Below are 7,283 nucleotides of genomic sequence, written 5' to 3' on the forward strand. Positions count from 1 at the left end.
AAAATAGAGAGGAAGTATTAGGGTAATTAGCATTAGGGTTTACTAGTAAAAGGTGGAGAGAGATCTCCAGCTCGATCATCGAAATCTAGGCTTCATCGATCAGCATCGTCTTCAATGGTCAACAGAGTAAGCACCTACAGCTATAGCTGGTCATATGCTAAGAGCATTAGTGGCTCAATAAAGTTAAATTTTGACCAAAATTTAATTAAATTGCATAGTAGTGGACTCAACAAAGTTACAATTGTGGCGCCCCCAATCCCCCTTATAAAAATACACAGGGATCAAGACGCCAGGATGGTGACAACACGGTCACACATCCCAACGAAGTGCCAGTGTGTGTAAATGCAACAGTGTTCAAATAAAATAACGCAGCGGATAGTCAACTAAGTACCAGAATTTAATTACAATCAAACATCAGTAAAGATTTAAATAGCAATTATACAGTCATCCATAAAATAATTTACAATAGATTAAAGCTACAAACGAGTGATCCCAGATCACTCCTCAGGCGGAGCCGTCTCCTCAGGCTCGCCCTCCTCCTCCTCATCAGCATCAAAATCTGCGACACCACAAAATGGTCTCGCAGGTAAGTATAACCCAAACAACGACGTAATACAAAATGCATTAAATGCAACTAACATGCATGCACATGAAAACATGCATTTTTCCACAAAACATCATTTTTCCGAAAATGATAAATTTTCCAACACACACCAAAATCTCATTTTGGTCCGAATTATCCGTAAAACATTTTCCCAGAAAATGATTTACCCAAAAATCAACTCGCACTATTTTTCCAGAAAATAGTGCATTAATACCAAATGCACCATGCATTATTTCCATATGCACCATGGTCTCCCCTATGGACCATCCGCACGTCCTGGCTTCGCAGCGGTGCTCAGTTCCGCGCCCAGCGCGTACGTGGCCAAGCACTCACACTACGCAACGAGCGATGCCCAGTTCCGCGCCCAGCGCGTACGTGGCCAGACATCCTCTAGTCCCCGCCAGCAGAAGGACCACGGAGTCGGCACGAGACCATCTCGTCCGAACCCATTGTCGCCCGGCGACAATCCAGGGGACGTTACTCAGTATATTCCGCTCCCGAGTAACCAGAGGAGCTCCACCGAGTTAATGCCCCATCTCGGCTTGGGGTCGTGATACACACGCACCAAAAATATTAACACATAAAATCATAGCTTTTCAAAGCACATGAACATGAATGCAATACACGAAAACCCAGTTTTCTTTTACAAACATGATCATGCATGAAATGATGAAATGCACATGTACCAACACAACATCCAAACCAACAAATACCAATCCAATCAAAACCAACCAAACAACTCCAATCACAAATCCATCCGACCCCCGAACTCCTCGGACTCAGTCCGGCATGCCAAAAAAATACAGTGAAATGGGTTAGTGCAAAAATACATTTAAATTACGAAAATTCTTTGGAGAAATACTTACAGTGCAATATAATAATTTTTCGAGGATCGCGAAGTTGAAAAAAGCGACGTTTGAGCAACACCACAGTGTAAAATACACTGTGGCCGTGGGTCACAATTACCAACTTTTCAACGAGGACAAACGAAGACCCAAGATTGATAGGGTAGGGCCTAGGGAGGTCGGTGAAGCTAGTGGTGGTGGTGGTTTGCCGTGGGTGGCGACGCAAGGGGCGGTTTTAGGCCAAAAAAGTGCAAATCGGAGATGGACTTGGTGGGGCTTCACCGGTGACGGATCGGAGCTGGGGTTGGGTCCAATGGGTTGCCAAGAGGCCGGGGATGAAGTGGTAGGAAGATGGTGGCCGGAGGTGGCGCGACGGCGGCGCAATGGAGGAAAATGTGCCGCGGCGTCGTGGGTTTCGTGGGCTTCGTGGAGGCTAACGGCGGCACGAACGGCGGTGATACTGGTGGGGTAGGACGGCCGGCGGCTGGGGAGTCAAATGGGCTGGGCGGTGACGACCACCGCCGGCGGACGGCGGCGCTGGGAGTGGACGAGGGAAACGGGCGGAGGAGAGGGGAGGAGAGAGAGAGATCGCGCGGGAGAGGAAAAAGAATAAGGAGAAAAGAAAAAAAAGAGGAAAAGAAAAGGAGAGGAAAGAAAAAGAGGGAAAAAGAAATGAGGTCCAATCCTCATAACTTGGGTCACAAAAATGATCCAACGGAAACGATTTTAAAACCACAAGTTAAATAAAATAATTTAAACGTAATGGTAAAGTCAAATTGAAATAATTAAATCCCACGGTAATTAATTTAAATATTAAAAGCAATTTAAATGCATAATAATAAATAAATATTTGGAAAGCACATAAAAATAATTTTCACCAAATAAAAATCATAGAAATAAACTCACTAAAATCCAACCAATTTTAAAATAAGAGAAATTATTTTAATTACATAAAAATAATTCCTTCAGTAAAAATACACTAAAATACGGGGTGTTACATCCTCCCCCCTTAAAAAAATTTCGTCCACGAAATTGGCAAGGTCAAATATTGCACCAAGACAAGATCAAGATTCAACCAAGAGAATACTTAGAACATACCGTCAAAATCAATCAAACAAGTATGGATATTGCTCCCTCATGTCGGCCTCTCTCTCCCAAGAGAAATCTTGAGCCAACGGATCACCCCACGCCACTTTCACCATAGGTATTACCTTGGACCTTAACTCTTGCTCTTTCCAATCTACGATCTGGGTCGGGGTAACTTCATAAGTAAGATTGGGCCGCAGTTGAATGCGTTCGGGATCCACAAAACGTGGCTCTTGCTGTCCAAAACTCTTCTTCAATAAGGACACATGAAACACATCATGAACATCTCCAAAATAATCTGGCAAGGCAACTCTATAAGCAACAAGCCCAACCTTCTCTACGATCTGAAAAGGGCCAATATATCTTGGACTAAGCTTTCCTTTCTTACCAAAGCGCTTAACCCCTTTCATAGGAGAGACTTTAAGATAAACCCAATCTCCTTCTTCAAAGGATAAGTCTCTTCTTCTTGTATCTGCATAACTTTTCTGGCGACTTTGCGCTTCAGTCATCTTCTTCCTGATAAACTGAACTTGATCCTTCATTTCTTGAATTAACTCAGGCCCAAGCAATTTGTTCTCGCCAACTTCATCCCAACATAAAGGCGATCTGCACTTCCGTCCATATAAGGCTTCATACGGGGCCATCTGAATGGAGGAATGAAAACTGTTATTATAAGAGAACTCAATAAGTGGTAAGTGATTCTCCCAACTTCCCTGGAATTCCATGACACAAGACCGCAACATATCCTCCAGAGTCTGAATAGTACGCTCTGATTGGCCGTCTGTTTGGGGGTGATACGCCGAACTAAACTTCAATTTAGTGCCTAATGCCGCCTGCAAACTCTTCCAGAAATGGGACGTGAATCGCGGGTCCCGATCTGACACAATACTCTTGGGTATTCCATGCAAACGCACTATCTCCTTGACATATAACCGAGTCAACTTACCCAACGAGTCAGTATTATTAACAGGCAAGAAATGGGCACTCTTGGTCAACCGATTCACAATCACCCAAATGGAATTCTTCCCACTAGGAGTCCTTGGCAACCCTACCACAAAATCCATAGAAATATCATCCCACTTCCATTCCGGAATAGGGAGAGGTTGGAGTCTACCAGCAGGTCTCTGATGTTCAGCCTTCACCTGTCGACATGTGTCACATTTCTCAATAAACAGGGCGATGTCCGACTTCATTCTATCCCACCAGAAATTCTTCTTTAAATCCCTATACATCCTTGTGCTTCCTGGATGAACCGAATAAGGAGCTGCATGAGCTTCTGCTAAAATTCGCTCTTTAAATTCAGAGTCTCGGGGAATCACTCTACGATCCCGAAACCTAAGAATGACATCCTTATCCAAGCTGTAATGCAAGGGTCCTCTAGACTTTCTGACTCTTTTCCTGATAGCCAACAGATTAGGGTCCTTTCTTTGGAGAGTCTTTAATTCATCAAAATCCACTACTCGGACATCCAAGACTGAAGATAATAATTCTTCTTGCTGTGAACTCTCGATAAGAAGTCTCCTCATTCCACAAAGGAGAGAGTCCACATCTGAAGATTCCGCTTCATCCACTTGTTGTGACTTCCTACTCAAGGCATCAGCGACTAAATTTGCTTTTCCTGGATGATACTTGATTTCACACTGATAGTCGCTAATTAGCTCTAACCACCGTCTCTGCCTCATGTTTAGATTCTTCTGAGTAAATAGATGCTTCAAGCTCTTGTGATCAGTATAAACTTCACAGGCTTCGCCATACAGATAATGCCGCCAGATCTTAAGCGCAAAAACTATTGCCGCCAACTCCAAATCATGCGTGGGATAATTCCTTTCATGAATCTTCAGCTGGCGAGATGCATAAGCAACAACCCGTCCCTCTTGCATAAGAACGCATCCCAACCCGAATTTGGATGCATCACTGAAAATCACAAATGGCTTGTGTGGCTCCGGAAGTGCCAAAATAGGTGCCGTTGTCAATCTTCTCTTCAACTCATGAAAACTTCTCTCACATTTGTCAGACCATACAAACTCAGTATTCTTCCTAGTCAAGGCAGTGAGAGGTCCTGATAGCCGAGAAAAACCTTCCACAAATCTTCGATAGTAACCGGCAAGTCCCAAGAAACTTCGTATCTCACGAACTGTTGAAGGGCGAGGCCACGACAAAACAGCTTCTACTTTACTGGGATCTACAGCCACCCCTTCTTGAGAAATCACATGTCCAAGAAACTTAACTTCTTCTAACCAGAATTCACACTTGCTCAGCTTAGCGTACAATTGATGTTCTCTTAATTTCCCAAGTGCCAGGCGAAGGTGACAAGCATGCTCTTCCAAATCTCGAGAATAAATCAAAATGTCGTCGAGAAACACCACCACAAAAGAATCCAAGAAAGGCCGAAACACCCTATTCATTAAATCCATAAAAGCAGCAGGGGCATTAGCTAACCCAAAAGACATCACCTTAAATTCATAATGCCCATACCTCGTCCTGAAAGCAGTCTTGGGCACGTCCTTATCTCTTATTCTCAACTGATAGTACCCTGACCTCAAATCAATCTTCGAAAAGATAGCCGCTCCCTGAAGTTGGTCAAACAAATCATCAATTCTTGGTAGAGGATACTTGTTCTTAATAGTCACTTTGTTAAGCTCCCGATAATCTATACACATTCGGAGAGTACCATCTTTCTTCTTGACAAACAATACGGGCGCTCTCCACGGTGAAGTACTAGGCCGAATAAATCCCTTGTCGACCAGTTCTTGCAATTGAGTCTTCAACTCTTTTAATTCAGCCGGTGCCATGCGATAAGGTGCTTTATGCACAGGAGCCGCACCAGGTTCCAAATCAATAACAAATTCCATATCGCGAACGGGAGGCAATCCGGGCAAATCATCTACAAACACATCAGGAAACTCGCCCACAACTAGAATATCTACTAACGACTTCTTCTCAGATGACGTAGACTCAACTTGGACCAAAAAAGCATCTGCTCCACGAGCTATATCTCTCCTAGCTTGAATTGCTGATATAATTGTTGGTTTTGCCTTCAACTTACTTCCCGTGAATTCCACATAATCATCATCCGAGAGTTGAAAACCAATTACCCGACTTCTACAATCAATATTTGCTGAATATCGATATAGCCAGTCCATTCCCAGAATTATATCAAATCCCAGCAACTTGAATACAATCAAATCTGCATCCAGCGTCCTCCCTCCAAAATCCAAAGGACAGCCCAAAGCAACTTTAGAGCACCACACCATCTCACCATTTGGAAGTGCCACTACTAGAGTTTGCGATAAAGGCTCCGTGACCAGATTACACATCCGTGCAAAAGTGGCAGACACAAAAGATCGAGACGCCCCAGAATCAAACAAAGTACATGCATAGAAATCATATAGGCGAACTCTACCTGAAGCAAACACATCCACCAGACAATCCCAAATAATCCAACCATAACAAATATTAAATCAATTTAAAATGATTAAATGCATACCAGTAATAACCCCAGCATCGTGGGTCTCTGGAGCTCCGTAATCCACATCACCAGGGGTCACTGCATAAACCCGAGCTTGTACCAACTGTCTCTGGTTGCCCCTTCCACCTCGTCGACCTCCTCGCGCTCCTCGCGCTTCTTGTCCTCCTTGAACTTGACCAGGACACTCCCGAGCAAAGTGACCCGGCTGGCCACATCTAAAACACTGAATTCCTCTCTGGCCACACTCACCCTCATGGGCTCCATTGCACCTGTTACAAACTGGAGCTCGACCTCCAGCACGAACACCGGTGGTCGTCTGCGGACGGGCACTAGTCCTTTGCACGAACTTATGAGGCGACCCAGAACTACTCCCTTCGCCAAGGTAACTCCGCCTTTTCTGACCCGGAGGGGAACCTGCTCCAAAACTGTTTTCCCGCTCTACAATGCTGGCTAAATCCACTAACTCTTGAAAGTCCTTAATCCGAAGGCAGGCCACTTGTTTACGTACCTCATGGCGCAAACCCTCCAGGAAGCGCTCGACCCGCAACTCCTTCGTAGTAATGAGGTGAGGAGCGAACCGTCCAAGCTCCATAAACTTTCTTGCATATTGCTCCACAGTCATGCCACCTTGGACCAAATTATTGAACTCCCGAGCCTTTTGCCTTCTCACTGAAGCAGGAAAGAACCGGTCATCGAACTCTTTCTTGAAACGCTGCCAAGACACAGCAGCCAAGGAACCCAACTCCATTTCTAATAATGTCCGCTTGGTCTCCCACCAATTTGCCGCTTCACCTTACAGCATATAACTTCCATATAATACCATCTGAGCCTCCGTGCATCCACAAACTTCAAATGTTCTTTCCAAATCTTGAATCCACCTCCTAGCACGCATTGAGTCCTCCTCCCCAATGAAGGCAGGGGTCCTATGCGTTAGGAAGCGCTCATAGGGACACCCCACTTGGGCTCCTCTACTTGAATCTCCCTACGGCGGTCGGAAATTCTGTTGAAGAAATTCTGTCATTCTATTTAATGCTCTTGCCATAGCATAATTTCCATCACCTCTAGGTAACTCATCTTCAGGCACCTCAGCTTGCCTTCTTGGCCTCACCATAATCCTGTCATAGAACATTCTCCAACCCCGCTTAAATCCATATAATTTATACTCAACCAAAAATAAACAATAAATAAAGCGATAAATAAAATAATTTAAATAACAACAATTAACATAAAATGACATAGCAACAAACTCATAATATAAAATAAATAACTTAACTTACAT

Source organism: Juglans microcarpa x Juglans regia, chromosome 4D, assembly GCF_004785595.1.
Source record: "Juglans microcarpa x Juglans regia isolate MS1-56 chromosome 4D, Jm3101_v1.0, whole genome shotgun sequence".
NCBI classification, from domain to species: Eukaryota; Viridiplantae; Streptophyta; class Magnoliopsida; order Fagales; family Juglandaceae; genus Juglans; species Juglans microcarpa x Juglans regia.